Source organism: Thermobia domestica, chromosome 5, assembly GCF_964235325.1.
Source record: "Thermobia domestica chromosome 5, izTheDome1.hap1.1, whole genome shotgun sequence".
Classification (NCBI taxonomy): domain Eukaryota; kingdom Metazoa; phylum Arthropoda; class Insecta; order Zygentoma; family Lepismatidae; genus Thermobia; species Thermobia domestica.
The window spans coordinates 41,204,890-41,224,802 of NC_137458.1; positions in this window are offsets into that span (position 1 = coordinate 41,204,890).

Genomic DNA, 19,913 nt, shown 5'->3' on the forward strand with positions numbered 1-19,913 from the left:
TGTTTTCAACACAAATATACTATTTTCGAGTTTTACAACCCTATCCTTATTTATAACTAGTATAAGTTGTTTTACAGACATATTTTAACATTATCGAAGCTACGAATAAGAAAATTTGTAACTGAATCCAAAGAAGGTGCAAAAAATTAAGAAGAAAACAAAGGAAAATTATGGGGAAAACCTTAAATCTTAAAAGAAAAATGATTTAATATTAGATTTCAGTCCATATACAAAAGTCAATCGTCATTCAATTGTTTTGTCTGAAAATGTATTTAAGAGATTGGTTACATTACCGTCAGTCAAAAAAGAAAATGGTGTCCTCGTATTTTTATGTTAAAGGTATTTTATTAAAACGTAAAGATAAAATAACTACTGAACAAACAATATTCCTCTTTTTTACATTTTTTTTCCAAAGAGTGTAAGAAAATGCTCTATTCAGGACTAAAGAGCTTACAAATACTTCACGCCGAACTACAATGAAACATCTTTCATTTAATTATTTCCGATCGACATGTATTAGTAATTTTTAAATTATTTTTTTGAAGAGTCAGAATTTTCATATACATATAAGGGAAAATTGATCCAAAATTATCAGATTTTGACGAAATTTCAAATTAAAAGAAGAAGAGGAAAAAGGAGCTAGAATGTTGTATCTCGCCAAATTTAAGGCATTGAAACAAGGATGGTGACAAAAGACGATTTTCTACTTCTCACTCTCTAATGCTTTCAATTATTTGGATGTCACTGTATTTTGATCTGATCAAGAGGGATATTTTAGTACAAGGTTTAGATATCCTATAGTTAAACTAAATATATTGAACAATTAAAAATATAATTTTTGAATGGTGAATTATGTCACAGGAGATGGACATTTTGATAATTTATCATAATAGACTCTATAAAGATGCGTTTCTTTCATCCTGCAACACCTTCAAAAAAAACTTTCATTGCAGAGCTATGTACATGTGCATCGCAACAGGAGATATATTTTCCCTCCTGGTGTATGATTTAATCCTAAATACCTACGTTTAGAAACAAATAGATTAAGAAACTTTACTTCACCACTTTGCTTCACGTGGAAAGAAGTCTTCTCATCGGCTTGAGTTTTCCACGAAATTACCTATTCAAAAATGTGTTTGCGAGCTTACACTCTAAGAGGCTCCGAACGATTGTTAAGTTTGTCAACTTCCTTCTCACACTTTTAAGTGTGTTCTTTTCTAAATCCATATATTTTTACATTATTCCTTTCCTAGTCTTGAAACTAAATATGTAGGATATCAAAGATCAAAAAGTCTTTCCTCGTATTTTTATCCTATACGTGATAAAATTCATAAGTTGTTCTTGGGTCGAATGCCTCTTGCACTCAACTTTACGACGCGTTACAACATTCTAGATAAAGAACAGTGTCATGATATAGCAAGAATTACTTGTTAAGGAATATTCTGATGACGAGTGTTAAATTTCAGTCCACACTGTTGAAAATACGGTAGTATCCAAAATATCAGTACTTTATCCATGGTTTTTACTTTGATTTATATTTTTTTAAAAAAGTAGTCTGTTATTCAAAAAGAACAACAGAATCATATCTTATCCTGTAAAATATTATACAATCTCTCAAGTATTGGGAACGCGATAAAGTTGAAAACTTATTCATGTCCGTACTGACTATGTAAACCAAATTGAAGTTCGCTTATTATTTGAAGATATACAGAATCGGTTTGTTTAGTAATAGCTGTTTTGAGTGGAATTTGTAACCAATTTGTAAAATCTTGGGATCACTGACAAAATTCAGAACAACATAGAGATATTTCACGGCATAAACTCATGCTACTCGTATTTTAAAAAAAAGAAAAAAAACTTAAAATATCGTCTCATATAGACTTGATTGTATGAGATACTTCAGTAACAAATGATTTTAAGATTATTATCGTTTTACAGTTGGGAACGGAATTTTGAGATTGAACTGAAACAATAAAATCATATTTATTTGTTAGTCTCAATGCTACTATGTTAAATATATTACTAAATTACTGAACAACAACTTCATTACAAATACAAAAAGAATCTGTATTACGTTGGAAGTAAAAGTGAAAAAGAAACAATTTTCCATAGCACAGTACTGTCCTGTTAATGAAAAAATTTAGTCAATATATGGAAGGTTGGTAAAACAAAATATAAACAAAATAAATTATTGTTCTGTTCATACTTTGGTCGATAATTATTCTAATTAAAACAATAACGTTTTTATAAAATACACAGAGGCTGTTCAACAATGACTTACTAATAGCAATTTTACAATGAATTCCGTATTTTTACAAAAACATTCTAACCAATATTTCATCTCTCTTAGCCTAAAGGAGATAATCGTGGGACGTTAAACTGAAATATTTCATTTCATATTTTCTAATTCATATTAGATATTTATACAAAAGGTATTCCTACATGTTTTTTTTTTTTCAGAAAATTAATAACAAAAAGTAAAACTTCAAAACTAATCTAAAAAAAAAAAATCAAGTACTTTCCGAATAGCTTCTGTCAATCTGAAGTCGAAGCATAAGTGGCTAGCGGGACTAAGCCTATCATTTCGTACTTCATCTTCAAAAAGTGGTTTGACAGAGGCAATTCAGATGGTTTCTCATAATATCAAAGGCAGTTTTGAAGCAAAATATTTATTAATATAATTGTAACAATAAATTATACGTAGATTTCCATAAATTTTCTCCCAAGTCTATTTTATTTATTTTATTTTTTTTTCAGCAACAGAAATTACTCTATACAAAATTTGGTAAAGATCGGTTCAAGCCATTTTCTGGGATTTTATAGCAAAAAAAAAAAAAAATTCTGACGACGCCTATTTATTAGAGGGCTAACATCAAATCAAGAACACTCCCTAGTGTTTCAAATTACGTAGACAATGATTATGAGGGAACAAGAAAACAATCTCCTGCGAAAAGTTTCTGGCGATGTCATATCTCAGTGAGTCAACTGCTAGAGAAAAACACTGCTTGGGGGTAGATTAACAACTTGGTACCTGTTTTATGTTACGTAGAACAGAAGTTGTCAGTGGATAGAAAAAACAGAAAAACAAGACCTATTTGAAACGTAAATACGACTAGTTTTTAAAGTCGTATTAAAATAATTTTATAAAATGGTAAAAACAAACAGAAAAAAAAAAACAACATGAAATAACTTTCGAGAAATGTACATTTCTTGGGAGTTATACTCGAACAGAGTGATGAAATTATACATCGAATTAATTAATTTCTATAACTTTTCTTTTTTTATTTTGATTATTATTTTTTTTTATTTTTTGAACATTTTTTTTCTTTCTATGATGAAAACTACACGTGAGGAAGTCACGTGCCTTGATATAAGATGAGCAAGCATCAAACGTGTATGGAGAATGTATTATTACATTTACGAATTATCAAATAGAAAAACAACATTTGCAGATAGAATGTGGTGCCTTCGGGTAGACACACTAAGCTCAGAAATTGTTCACGAGTGACTCAAAATGAATTAAAAAAGAAAATGTATATACAAACATGTTATTGAATAATGTAAACTGTATATTGTTTGTAGAAACAATATCGTAAAAAAGAAAACAGTGTATATCACATTGTTTTGTGTCAATAGCTTGATATGAGTGTGCATGAGAGGTGTTAACAGATATGCATGTTAAGTTTGTTTATGTGCTATGTTGCAAGCAATATTCTCAGTGAGAGACATGACAAAGACATAACGGTGCTGTCAAATATCAAGTACGTATATACACCGTAAAAAATATATATATAAATTGACTTACAATGGCTTTGTATTTATAACAAAGTTATCAAGTTGTTTCAATGCCAAGTTAGTCAAATATCAAAGTTTACAAACAACAGGACAAAGATGTTTCAAACATTAACTCCGAGTTTCAAATTAGTGAATAAAATTATCAATAGTTGTGCTAGTATTTAAAATTTATGTTGCTATATATTATACAGTCTTGTTAACAGAAAATCCTAGAATCCGTCTCTCTTTAAAAAAATCATGTACTTCATCCATAATAGGAAATATATATTATTTGTCAGTTGCGACCTTTCAGAGGGAGAGAGAGAGATGGCTAGGATGTTTTGAACACGACTGCTCATTGATAATCTGAAGCAATTTGAAAAATACTTTTACACTTTGATTAAACTATACCGAAGTAAATCAAAATACAACCTGCAAATATTCAGAATTCAATGAACAATCTAAAAATTGTTTCGTATTTATTTTCATTGCGTCCTAAATGAATTTTATAACAAAATACAATTTGTGTCGAACTTCATTATACAGACGGTCAAGTTCCTTGTCTAAACTTGTTGATTTGTATTCACAAAATTAACTATTATCACTCGAGTTAAGGAAAGTGTTTATTCTGTATTTTACATACTATTATTTATTAGCAAAATTAACTAAAGAAACATAATTAATTTTTCTTTGATTAGCCATTAGTTTCTCTTCACGTATGTTTTATGATTGTGCTATTCTAGTTGTTAATTAAAAGAAAATTAGTGAAAGAAGACAAATGCTCAATTACTTTCTTTACGACACGATAAAGAAATTTAGGAAAATATTGACAAAATACTCTTTTTAATTCCGGAACGCTAAAGCTTTATTTTTATTATTCAAAGAAACTGTTTTTTTTTTTTTTTTTTTTTAATGGTTTAATGTCGTGTTTGTGAATTTCAACAAACACGAAAAATTTAAGCAATATTTAATGTTTCTGATGCACTTAGAATCAATATTATCATATATGTATACATATCTTTAATGATTCTCACAATTTAGACCTACATTGAAGCTACATTTTTATTACAGTAAAGCAAGAAGATGGAAAACATGTTATATAAGAAAAAGTTTATATTCGCTTTCTGTAGTTTTTCTTTTTCCGTATTTTTCATCTTTTTGACTATCCTTAATCTTTCTTTATGCAGCCAATGACGTTTGCAGAAAAACAATCCAGATATTGTACGTTTAACATAGGCTCCAGCGTGTGAGAATTATCCAGTGGTGGCTCTTGAGGGAAGCCACATTGGTAGGATTTTAAATAAACTAATTCTTGTGTACTGCTTTCTGAGGCTGTACTACTTTCTAAGCTTCCTTCTTTAGTTTGTAGCCGCAAAATTTATTTTTTTAACTAACAAAGGATAAATAATACAAATTTTGTAAATTTATTTCAATTACTCAAGATATAAAACCAGGGGAGATCTGAATTTGTTAAAATTGGATCAATACTTCAACAAATAAATTCGAACCCAAAATCCATCCATTTCATTAATAATCCATAAATAAATATATTACATTACTCACAAAAAACTTGCACTACTGGCGAATTTTTATTTTATATATCACTCAATTAAATTTACTTATCTCGCTGCTTTGGAAAATGTTTTACATTTTAAAGAATTTTTGTTGTTCCAGTGAAGATAATTTAGATCAAATTTTACCATAGTGGTTCAACAATTAAAATTATGCACATATATCATTACTAGTATACTAAGGCTATAAATCTAAGTCCTAGTAACTTACAAATGCTTTTAAAAATAGATTATTATTTAATTACATTCAAAAGTACTGAGTGTAACATGACAATAACTCATCTATTAATGTGTTAAACCTAAAATGGAATGAAGAATATTTATTTTTAAGTATGTGATTAGTAAAATTAATTATAGATTGGAAAAAGTTACATAATGCGTTAGGATAAATTTGATTATATTTACTGGTCATTTAAAGAAAATTAACACAAATACTAACTCTGAAACTTTCTATTTATTACCTTTTTTTAAAATTTATTAGCTACAACATAATGTTATTGTCTTTGAGTATCAATGTATCAATTAGCACCGTTTTTGTCTTGAAGACCACTTATACGATTAATAATAAGTTGCGAGTCTTAAATTAAAATTGTGGTGAAAATGATATTAATAAATATAAAAAGTTACTTTTTCCGATTTTAAGTTAAGATATTTAATCATTATTCCTATTATTTACACCATACTCCTCCACCTGATTGTTGATGTGAGTCATGTGAAAAACCTTCTTTCAATGTTGGTTTCTCGTTTCAAGCCTTGGAATCGTATACCCGTGAAATAAGATATTATGCAATCCTTTTATTCATCCGCTCCCCTCCATCAATGACAAGAAGGAAGAAGAAAGATGCTATTGTTTACTAGTAACACTCTTCTGGGAACTTAAAAAGAAAGAAATTGTTTTCTATCAAAAAAATCTTAAATATTAAGACCAAGAGTGTTATAAAATAGAGGATCTGCCCATACGTATCTTAATCACATAAACTCAATGAAGCCAAAAAAAAAAAAAAAAAAAAAAACCGAGCATCGTTTGAGCCGGCACGTCTGATTGGCTACTCTCGTATCCACCATGATTGTTGGCTCGAAACATTGCGATCTTAGTGGCGCGGAGTGGGTAGAGTAGGTGTTGCGAAGCTGTGACGCGTGGCTTCACGATTTTGTTGTATGGGCAGATCCTCTATTTTAAAACATCCTTGATTAAAACCTACTTTATCGACCTAGCTCTTTTCCTGTCACAACTTGTATTTTGCACACGACACGTAGGAGCATCGTAGCAGACGCCCGCTTCCAATGTGTTGGCAATGTTGCCCAATAAAATGCCTTGCCTTCCTCATTCAATTACGATAAAGGAAAACTAGGACGGATAGTCGCGAGCTGGATACTCGAAAGTCTACTGTATTTGTAAACAGAGTATGTTTTAAATATGAAAATATCTTTTTAAAAACTCTTAAAACATTAAAATAATTTTAATAACATCATTCAAAATTGTATTTTATTAACGTTATGTTCCAATTTAGTTTCTTTTTTTTAAATCTCATTAATTAAAGATAACAGCTTTGTTCCGGAAGTAAAAAGTTACTAGAATATTATCGCGAAGGAAAAAAATTGTTTAACTTTCTACTTGTCAAAAAAAAAAAAAAAAATCATCAAAATTAACTCTACTATACTACGCGTCACCCAAATTGGTGTGGCATCAGCCAATAAGCTCGAAGTGCGCTGTTACTAAACCTTCAGGGAGGAATCTAATCATTCATAATTGATTTTGTTCGTATTTGTGGACAATTATGAATGATTAGATTAGTCACTGAAGGCTTAGTAACAGCGCAGTGCGAGCTTATTGGCTGATGCCACATGCCAATTCGGGTGACGCGGACTATAATGAAACTTATTCAACAATGCGTCAATGCGTATAATCACAAGGAAGAAAAACAAGCTTGTGAAAAAAAAACTTAAATCTGTTTTAGAAACCATGAAAAATTTCAAATTGATTCTGCTGAATGTTTTCAGAAACTCGTGTAGCGTGAAAGAAAAATCATGCATAGACATGTCAACATCTCTCCTTTGTAATGGTAAAAAGAATGTGTTCTTGTTACTATTTTGGTCGCATTTATTGGGGATATTACAAAGTGTTATTTGCCCTTGTATTTAGGAAAACAAAAATAATAATAATAATTCGAAAGAGTTGTACTTCCTGTTATTTTGTTACATTTATGAGATTGAATAGCATTGAATGAACATTTAATTATTGTCTACTTGTCGTGGAAGACTTAATTATGATTAAGATAATGTGTAGATCAAAATACGTGCCAAAAATATACATCTGTAGCTCATCATAAGTATTGTAAAATGTATAAATACAGTAACAAAACGTGCATAATCATTCAATGGATTTGGTATAGGAAAAATAAAAAGAAATTAAGTAAAAAAAATATAACTGCATATAAGCAAAAGACTGCAGAAAAATGTTACCTACGTGCATACTAGAAAAGTAACTAACATTACAATTTGTAATGTACTACCCGGTACTGATTCAGAATTAACAATACGTATGCATAACGTATACGAACTAAACAACAGAATTGATTACATATTAATAAACAAATACACACATACACACAGATACACGTACATATATTTATTAATTGTTCAACAACCAATTCATTCAGTACTGTCTGATTGCAAACTTGGATCAGACTGAAGAAAAATCTTGAATTTTTAGTGTAAATGAATGGCATTTTGCAAACATGTTTTCAAAGTTATTTGTTGTAATGAATGTTCAATTGTATGAAGTCTGTTAATATATTTCATTCCTACTCGGTACTTTGTCATAAGTAGATATTTAGTTAAGACGGGAAAAGTAATAATCATCCAAACTCACAAAACTACAACATTAAAATAAACAAAAGGAAAGTAAACCAATGTTGTAGTTTTTCTCATAAAGACAATAACTGCTAGCAATGCCATAACAGAATTAAGTGTATTTGGATGATTGTGTTTTGCAAACCACTTGACTTATAATTAGAAAAATTCCATGTTTATATAATGTTATTTTAGAATGTGGGGAAAAAATATTATTATTTTCAAACTTTGATGGAATTTAAAATAATAAAAAAAAATGTACGGTCATATTTGCTTACGCTCCTAGCTCTTTATAAATTTAAAGCTGAAGAGTCATTGGATGAAAAACAAAGAAAAAAAATGTGTTACATAGTCGTTTTGCAATTTTTATTGTCATGAATTTATCTGGTGTAAGTGTTTCTGTTTATTATAACTCAAAAGTATGTAGTATAATTAAAAAAATGTATTGTGTTTAATGAATTTCAATATTTGATCCATTTTACAAATACAACTTTCTTTCTACACGATAAAAAAAATCACCCATTTCTTCCATGTATTTTTTGTGATGCAGTAATACTAGAACCATATTTTAATGATCGTTGCGTAATAAATTTTATGCCTTATAACTATGTTACTATTTTTCCTCTGTGGTACTCGAATTAACTTATTTTTCTTCTTTTTTTACTTACATGTTTTATGTCGTAATGTTTCTTTCCTTTTTCCTAAAAATGGCTATAATTAAAATGAACATTTGTAATATATACTTGTTAACATAAGAACATTTATTGAAAACAAAAACGTTTTAAACTATATACAAATAAAAACAACGTTCAGTAACAAATATTTAGTTCAGAAATAACAAAGAAAAAAATTAAAACTACGAAACTAGAGTTATTTACTTTTTTTCAATGTAGTAGATTTATTGCGATAATCAAACAATAATTTTGCAAAAGGAAAAATGCCATATTCACTAAATGATACCAATAATAATAATAATGATAATAATAATAAAAAACAGATTTGTCTTCAGTCAACGTTAGAAGTTTTGTATGTATGTATGTTTCAAGGGGAAAATTGAAAAAAAAAATGCAATATAGATACTGTACTACATTATTAGTACATATACGTATTTTCTTCGCATACAAAACAGTAAATAAAACAGGATATATACATATATATGTGTATATACAATATATACAGAGTGTTTCGAAACAACACCGACAACGTTTGTGAGGTGATTCCTGATACCAAGATAAGACTAAAAATATATACCAACCAGGGTGCACAAATTCTTCCATTCAGAGTTATAGGCTACTGAAAACATAAAAAAATGAACTTTAAAGGTCCATAACTCAAATACTAAGGAACCTACCCTAATCGAATCCAGACTTTATTTAAGAACTAGTATGTGTTCTATCTAAATATCTATTTTTCAGAATCCAGCGGTACTTCTGCAACAATTTTTATAGAGGTAGTTGGTGAGTAATTCAAATTATATGCCCGTAGCCAAACTGCCTCTATAAAAATTGTTGCGTGAGTACCTTAGGATTCTGAAACATGTATTTCTGGATAGCGCACATATTACCGTATTTACCGCACATGATCCTAAGACGCGCTCTTTTGTCGATTTTTTTGCCTCCAAAATCAAGGTGCATCTTAGATTTGAGTTATGCAAATTTAGGTCGGATTAGATGAAGTTTTGCCAAAAATTGCTACATACCAGTATAGCATGATAATGTGATACCGATCATGGATTGCTATAAAACAGACGCAAGCAAGTATTGTACCGTAATTACATTAGCAAAAAATAAGTACCAACAGATGCACATGAATATACCGTAAATTCCAGCAGTAAGTTCAATGTTTCTTTATTTTCCCATGACATTATTTGTTTTCCCATGTTTATTAATCCTTTTTTTCCATTCTTTAAAATCAAGATTTTATTTTTAGATTTTATTTTATTTTTCATTTTCGCCAAGGGTGCGTCTTACATTCGAGGATTTTTTTTTTTTTCAATTTTTCCTTCAAAAATTGGGGGTGTGCCTTATATTTGAGGACGTCTTAGATTTGCGTAAATACGGTACCGGTAGTTCCTAAGTGAAATCTTGACCCGACTACGGTAGAACCCATAGTTTTGGAGCTATGGGCCATTAAAGTTCATTTTTGTCATGTTTTTGGCAGCCTATAACTCCGAAAGGAAGCATTTGTGCACTAAAGTTAATCTATACTTTTCGTCTTATCTTGGTGTCAGGAATCATCTCCCAAACGTTGTCGGTATTGTTTTGAAACACCCTGTATACAAATATTACTTCTTGTTTGTTTTCTTAAACAAAAGATTTTTTAATATAGAGAACTTAATATGTTGAATTACGCCTAATAATGTTTATGTGGAGCGGAAAACGACGTCAAATATATATATATACATAATAAAAGGAACTATAGTTCTCAGCGACAAAACATGCTTCGGAAGAATGTGTGTTAAAGTTAAGATATATATATATATATATTGGCACAAACACCAAAAGACGTGCAGTTAAATTTAGAATTTTATTAACAAATTTGTATTATGTTAAACTGTTTTATGTTAAATGTTAACTTTAAAAAAGATGATAATTAACAATGACTGTATAAATGTTATGCCACTAATCTCTGAAAAGTATTATTTTGGTAATTTGTGTATAAATATTTGGAGAAAATAATGAATGAATATGTAATAAGATATGTATATTTATCGTTATTTCTCAAATAACACCCTAAACTCCTTGATAAATGAAACTAATCAAATACCTTGATACATCTATAGACTCTTCAACAATGAACTGAAAAAAAAAAAATTGAAGGCTTAAGTGCAAGAAGGGAACAGCTCCAATTTTGCATTTAGTTCAGAACTCAAGCAAAAACGTTGTTAAAAATCAATTTATTTTACTTTAGCATCCAAACTTCTTGTACAGAAAGGTATTATTATAGGAGTAAAATCTTTCTTTGCAAAAAGTTTGGAGACAAAAATACAATAAATTGATTTTAACAATGTTTTGCTTCAGTCCTGAACCAAATTCAAAATTATAGTTGTCCCCTTCTTGTACTGAAGTCTTCAATTATGACACTCATTTTCTGTTTCTTTGATTGGTAAGCTTTCAAGTTTCCCAGGTAGGTCGTCAAGTCAATTGAACAATGTAGGAACAATCCAAATCATTGCATTTGGATTTTTATTTTTGAATCAGAAAGAAATTATTGATATTGCCTGGTATTTCCCTGAGACTGTACTGATCTTCTGAACTTCATTTGTTACATCTTCTGTATAACGATTAATCCAAGATTCTCTCTGGGCCGCGGTGGCTCAGTGGTAAAGCGTTCACCTCAAGCGCATGGGGTTCATGGTTCGATCCCATCTCGCGCCAAGTAAACTTTGTGGTGGACAAACACCGTGTGCGTGGGTTTCCTCGAGGTTCTTCCGTTTCCTCCTACTTTCTTCATTCTACCATTTCATTCATTTCTCATCATTACCGTCTCCTTTAGCCTAGCCGGCATAACCTTTTGACTCAAAACTCAAAGATTTCATTTAATTTTTTTCAAGATTCTCTTAGAATCCAATTCTTTAACGAATGCAGAGCTACAAATTCTGCAATTCAAATATACCTTCTAATTTAGTTATAATATGATCCTTTTAAATGAAGTGAGTTTAACGTACTGTGCTACATACATAACTATTCATTGTTCTTAGGATATAAAACAGCATCTCGATTGGGATAAAACGGAAACTATTTTCCGATTGCTGTCAGATCTGAACTATGGCCGCATGGATAGTAGCATTGTCAGGTGTCGCAGCTGTAAAACTTTTGCTTTCACCGATCTCGATCACCACATTCTTAGTGTTTAGTCGATTAGTACACAGATATACTGTACCTGTAATTTTTTTTTCTTTTAAAAAAGCTAAAATTTAATCTGGGTTTTTTTCCAACGAAAATAGTCCTTTACGTAAGTAGAAATTAATGTAATATTGTAGAACTGAATAAGAACAATTTGGTGAGATAGATTGATATATTAGGTTGTCTAAAAAGTATTGATCCCTTGGAGGCCAAAATGATGTTCGATGACCTTCTGCCATTTTTCTGGCAACACCATAATCTGTGTTTCTGTGGTTTCTGGTAAAAAATTGTGACACATGGTTTTCACAGATCTCTTTTGAAACTAAATTAACACTATTCAGAGAGTTCTGTAGATACCGAAACAAATGATAATCTGACGGTGCTAGGTCAGGTCTATATGTGGATGCATTAAAACCTCCCAACCAAGTTTTCTCAATTTCTATCGGGTCGTTAAAATGTATGTGGTATAGTGTTGTCAGCGATACTTTTTCTGTTGACCAGTTCCGGTCGTTTTTTTTTTTTTTTTTTTTTAATTGTTAGGTGTACTCGCGCTAATTGTCGATAATGCAGATCCAGATCCAAGTCGATCGTTCTGCCCGGCAGGAGCAGTTCGTGATGAACGATGAAATTTCAATCCCACTAAACGCACAACGTAACTTTCTTGGGCGTCAGTGTCGGCTTTGCACAGACCATAGAGCTTTCTCGTCGCTTCGAGCACAATCTTTTTCTCGGACATTGTCATAGGTTATCCATTTTTCTTTGCTCGTGATCAATCACTTCATAAATAGATCGAGTTCGTTTCGTTTCAGTAGTGAGTCGCAGCTAGAAATTCGATCGAGTAAATGTTTTTGAGTCAGATCATGTAGCACCACCCAAACGACCAGCTTCTCTTTGTAACCAGCTTTCTCGAAATGGTTTGACAATGTTTGCTGATGGATGTTTGGTTCGTCAGCAATGTCAGGACTGCTTACATGTCGTCTTTGCTCGATGTATGTGAGAATATTCTCCATATTTTTGCTATGCTATGATTAGTTACCCACTGCGACAAGCATCTTCGATATTGAAATTTCTATAAACAATTGCACCTGAGCCATTTTTAATTGTTGCTTTCGATAACATATCTTGCCTATAAACAGCACAAATTTCTTCTCGTTTCTGTGAAAAATTTGCGTCTTTGTCAAAATGACATTGTACAATGTAGCGCAGTTTCGTGGAAAATTCACTTATCTTCACGGCGCAGTACCTTACGACTAATTATAAGAATTTCACTACTTTTTGTATATCTACCTGCTTCAGCGTCAGCTGTAAACGACGTTAGTTCTGACCTGCTGCGATTTGTATACCCTGAGATATAGGACACTGGTGCCATCTCATCCGCAAAAGGCTCACTATTTATTAGATATCTTTGTTGGAATGACCTCATGTATAGAGTTTGTTCATAATATTGAAATATATCGTTCGCAGATTATAATTTTGCTATCTCTTTTCAACTAATATTTAGGGATCTTCTTCTTCCTTACCTCAACCATAGGTTAGTGGGTAACATGGAAGTTTTAAAACTTTCCTCTCCCTTGGGAGAGTTGTTTTATACTTTCATAAGATCTCTTCTTCGTAACTGCATCTAGATATTCTATCCTTGGTCTTTCTCTTCCTGGTTTTCCTTCTGTCTTTTCCTCTATCAACACGGTGATCCGATCGGAGTGCCGAATAAGATGACCAAGCATGCTGTTTCTTCTTTTTCCTATTATCTTCATGATCTATCGTCCTTCATTAGCCTCCTTTAAAACGTCCTTTTCCTTTTAGTCCATGGTATGCGGAGCATTCTGCGTCAACACTACATTTCAAGTGCTTCCAGCTTAGATATTTCAGCTTTTGTCAATGTCCAAGTCTCTGATCCGTAAAGCGTCACGTTCCATACTAGAGTCTTAATAAATCATTTTCAAACATCCAATGACACTTTTCTTGATGTTAGCAGCCCTCTTTTCGTATTGAATGCTTGTTTAGTTTTGTGCTATTCTGGAACTTACGTCTTTTTCACTTTTTCCGTCCGAGGATATTAGACTTCCTAAATAGGGGAACGTCTTAACGTTTTCCCCCTCTATCCATATTGAAGGATAAGATATGAAATTCCATTATGTTAAGACAAATACATTTTACTTGCTATGTGACTCATGGTCATGATTCTTGTAACACGCAGGGTTCGATTCTCGTTGGTCCCTGTTCGGGATAAGCCATTTTTGTAACACGATTGGATCGTGTTGGGTTCGGTTCCAGTTCGGGGCAGCCGTTCTTATGGCCTGCAGGGTCTAATTCTTGTTCGAGCTAACCACTTTTGTGACTGGTAGAGTCTGATCCTTACCTGATTCCATTCGGGATAACCAAATCTTATAACCTTGCTGGAAACAACTCCCGTTCAATACAGCTTACCTGTGGTGGATTTTAGCCATTGGCATGAAAAAGGCATTCGCAACAAAAATGATAATACTACAATAGAGAGTGCGCAAACCTCCAAGTTGGATCGCGAACCAAAATACTGTTTCATTGAGGTTGCAACTACGAGCGCCCACCGTCCTTGCCGCGCCTGCTGGCGATAGCGGAATGAGTACAAGTTACTAGACGAAAACATCCACCATTCTTGGGTAGTGATTGTGCAGAAATGCTGTAAAGGTAATTGTACATAAAGAAATTGATTGTATGTAAATTTTATTCAGTTAACACAGGTTATGTATAGTACTTACGTTAATGACATTACAACATTTTGTCAGTGATTTTTACTTAACATGTACCAAAATACCATGAGCCCAAAACTTTATAAATGTGTAATTTATGCGAAGAAATTATTATATATTTTTAATTTTATTCTTCCTTTCTTTAAGGAAAATGACGCACTACGAATGCCGGCTAAATTTTATATTACGCAATGCACTAGTGTTAAACACACGCCATTTCGGTATCACACTTAACCACACTATAAATTGATGGATTTTGGGGGGGGGGATCATGTAGTTATTCTTACGAAGAAGATTTCTCCATGCTTCTTGTTGCTCGTTGGCCAGTCATTATTTAGCTTCCGTGGAAGTTATTACCTGTCAATTCCAAGTGGAATTCACCCTTTTACTTGTGTAGGTTCCTTTATCATGCCTCGTTGCTTACATGATTTCACATATCAAACGTTGTCTTGGTATACGAACATAGATTTTGTACTAATTTTATATTTATATACCTGCGCAGATTTAGCTTATTCTTTTTATTGTCAAACTTATTAAATCTTGAAGGATTACGAGGAAAAATTTTGATATTCTTCTCGGGCGTCACTGTAGTAAAACCAATCAACCACCATAACCACTTAGAGAGTACCTTTCGCGGCTTTTTTTTGCCTCAGCGTCCGTATGTTTACGCTGAGCATGCCAGAAAAGATTTTATAAATATTCATAATAAATATCCTTCATCAAAAATACAAATATCAAAGGGCGTTAAATAAGTTCACCATTAAAACAAAATAATTAAAGTGTTAAAAACAGTAAAAGTATTTTACGATGGCATTTGAATTCAAGGGACTATTTTTTTAGATTGTCATAACCACTTTGCACCTCCTTTGTTCGGTGGACAGGAAGCACGAGTCATCACTCACAGGGTTGCCAACTTTTACAAAGATAAAACCAAAACACAGTTTGCGTCGACGAACAGTACATAAAGCCTCATTCCAATTCAGCCAACAGTAACTGGGAAATTTTAAAATGGAATGGGAGTGAGGGGGGCTACACACTCACATTCTCTGAGTCAGAACAAGTGACGTGAGAACTGGTATACATAAAAAGGGAAACAGCTTAAAAAAAGAAAAAAAAATTAAAAGTAAGAAACTCATGATCGTCCAAGAGTAGTTGTGGCTAGCACACAACTGGATCAAACTGCTAAAGAGAAATCAATCTTTCCCGAGAGATTAATAAATAAAAGACAGAAGAAAGAAAAATCCAAACACAATATGGCTGTGATTGGTATATGACAACATCATATACCTTCTTCACACAATGAATGTGATAAACTTCACAAAATCAAAGGTCTTATTACTTAGACATTTACTAAAATATTTGCATAATTTGTGACAGGACACATGTATTGTACGTAAGAAGATAATATGTTTCTTTAATGTCGTTCTATATATGGTGTAGGTTAACAGGTAACCAATTAAATCACACCACTCAGGAAGTTCCAGTACTATTAATATCTGTTTCCCCTTGCTTCTAACCTACTATAAACATATAATTATAGGGACCCACACAACAGAGATGAGTGCTTTACCACTGAGCCGCCGCGGATCCATGATACATATTGAATACTTTGATATAAAAATCTTACCATTCTTTCGGAGAAATTAGAATTTTGTATGAACAATTTCATGTTCACGTTAATATTTAGGATGTTGTGAAAATGAACGGTATAACAATCTAACTCCTCGCTCATATATATTGTAAACCTGCACGCGATAAAACGCCTTTTCGGGGTCAAGTGGATAACAAGTGTGCTTTTTGTGTGTATTCAACAGCCTCTCTTTCATCAACAGAATACTAAAATTATACAAATATAATAAGATTACAAACTTTGATAACGACTGCGTGTATAGGGTAAATTTGATTAACGTATCTCATCAATTGCCTTTGTAGTAATGCATATAAACCTACAAGTAATGAAATACCTGTCTGCCTTGTAGCGTGATTGTCAAGAAGCGAAGTTCAACACATTTTTGTGAAGTGAGAATTTCACTTACTTTCTCTTGTCTAAGGATTCTACAGGGAAGCAGGAACCTTCTTATGTGCTTCCAGTTCAGCAGCGAATAGAAGTCGTAGATGAAGATGCCAATGAGCATCGAAACAGTTTGATAGTTTTTTTTTTTCCCCCGAATGTAAGGTAACCTTTTATATTTGACTAAAAACAGAATCATGTGTAATTACAGGACTTTAGTTTACTATTGAGGTACTGAATTTTACTATGAAACAACCATGCAAACCTAAGGTTCTGAAAATGAGATAATAACAAGATGATTTAATTACGTAATAACACTGCAAAAGCAAGCGTCCTGAGGGATTTCTCCGTAGCGGCATAGTTCGACTACGTATATGTGTATGAAGACTGGCTCTTGGTTCTGAAAATGCTATACCAAAACAAAAACAAAGGAGCATCTTTCACTAAAGCACTTCTGCTACATTAATTGCTCATTATAATCATTGATTAAGCAGAAAATTTTAAGAATGAAAGAAAATCGTTGCTTTACAAAGCATTGCCATGTTTTCTGCTGCGTGTTCTCTATGTGTTCTACTCTCGTCAAAAAGCACACTTAGTTTGTTCCTCCCTGTCTTTAACAGTGGGAGGAAACCTCTTTAGCCAATCAGGTTTTGAATAGCAGAAGAATACAAATGATTTTGTTTATTGTCGTTTATAGGTAAGAGGAAACAGAGAGTAATTTGTCTTTTGAATAGCGGAAGAATATAAATGATTTTGTTTATTGTTGTTTAGAAGTAAGAGGGAACAGAGAGTAGGTTGTCGTTTGAATATTGGAAGAATATAAATGATTTTTGTTTATTGTCGTTTAGAAGTAAGAGGGAACCGAGAGTAGTTTGTCTTTCTCTTTTCAATAATGGAAGGATACAAATAATTGTGTTTGTTGTTATTTAGAAGTAAGGAGGAACACAGAATAATTGCAATAGATACGTGGTTGATTTAAAATAATAAAGGGTGGTGTTATGGCATGGTTGGTTGTAATTCCAATCATTTATAGCTCCTACAATAACAACGTGGCCAACAAAATGTAGCAGTCAGTGCTGTTTTTGCGCGGCAAGTAGACCATACTAAATTTCGCGAAATAATAGGAGTAGGACGGTACATATAAAACAGATGTAGAAACGCTTATCGTTTTGATCCAGGTGGATTTCTGTGGATCTTTCCTATGTATCAATAAGTATACCCACATAGCACAAGGACGTCCACGGGACGTCCGAGACTGATCCGCAATGGACAACAGAACATCCTGGGATCATCTGAATTTGCTCCCGGGACATCATAAGACCTCCGTGGGATATTAAATGGAACCTCAAAGGGATGTCCACTGATAAATCGTGGGATAATGTGGTCCTAGATATGTCCGGCGTTGTATTTCCCTGGGATCTCCTGTCCATCCTGGACGTCCCGTTGACATCCTACGTGGAATCCTTTAGGACGTCCCATGCAGGACGTGCATGGGATGTGTACTTATTATCCCGATAATCCCGGGAACTATATGGGATAATTGGGATCAAAATGGGACGTCCTAGGGACATCGTGTGCTACCTGGGTAGCTACAGTATTCCTCACAGTTGAGAACAAGCAATGTATCGAAACGAGAAATTAATGTAGTAGACAGGATTGGTTTTAGTGTAACATGAGATCATCTCCTGCATTGTATAATATGAAGTTAGTGTACCAAGTGTGTCACGAGTACACTTGCTTGAGGAATGTAGAAACTGGTATACCGTTTATACATTTTTAAAAGAAATTAATTTGCCTAACCTCATGAACTGGTATATCGTTTGTATATTTTCAAAATAAATTAATGCACCTAACCTCAGAAACTGGTAAACTGTTTGTAATTCTCACGGGGAAATTAAGTTACCTAACCTCCAGCGCCGGATTGGCCACGTTGGCTACTTGGCAATCGCCAAGGACCCTATGCCCGAGGGGCCCCGCAGGGATCACGAGGCGCAGAACCTGTAGGCCTTGGTCGAATTTTCGCGATCGCAAATGCTTGTTTGAGTCTTCCTACCAAAAAGATTGAGGTCAGTCCGTCATATTATTGTAGCATATGGACCCTTCTATTATACTTCTACCGACGCGATCAAGGATCTAAAGTAGAAAATGAAATGAGTACTCACCAACAGTACATGGGATTTGACGCTTGTTGGACATCCTTTCATTCAAAATAAGTATGTCATAAAGAATCTGAAAAGAAAAGCACATGAAATATTTAACGTAGATTTAGTGTAAAAAATTCCGGGGAGACCCTCAAACAATTAACATTTCTCTAGTCCCTTTCAAATTCACCTTATAACAAGTCATTAAAAAAAATGTTGTAAGGACGTAAGAAGAGTATTGTAGAATAAAATTAGTTTTTGGAAATCAATCAAAACTTGATATATTTTATCATTGATTACTTTTAGAAGTCTTACAATCACGGAAACAGAAATATGACTACTGTCGTCTGGAAGCACAAATCTCAGTAAATCAAACCTGTGTGTAGTGACCTGATTTCCTGTAGTTTTATTCCTATTGTCCTTTCATGTTCACTGATGGACAGGCATTTAAGAACCCCCAGTAGGAATTCGTGGCTAGTTAGTTAACAAAAAAAGGTGTTAGTAATTGCAGCGAAGAGCCGAGGGACATCTCAAACAGGTTGTAGAGGATTTTAAAAAAATCAGTAGTCCCTTTAATACTACATGTAACCAGCCCGAACGAGCACACAAAAAGTTGTTCGGACAGTTAGACGCTCGTACAGATGTTGAGTGTGTGTCTGGGGTATGGTATACTACGCTCTATGCAAATTTTGGCATAGCTGAGCGATGGTTGTTCTCAAGGTCTAGCTGGTGGTTAGACGCCGTCTCACTATGTTCTACAGTACTCGATAGAGCTTAGCAGTACGCATACAGTAAATAGAACACACTGGATTGCCACAGTGGCATGGAAACTCGCATTTTTCTGCTGAGAGACGGAATTGACGTCGTTACGTATGTACAATGCACTAATTACATTCCCCTAATGAAAACTAAAAGCGACTTGGTCATATTGTTTATTTTCCTCCCGTACCCGATGCCAGATGTGGGTTTTGTGTGGCGAATGCGAAAAC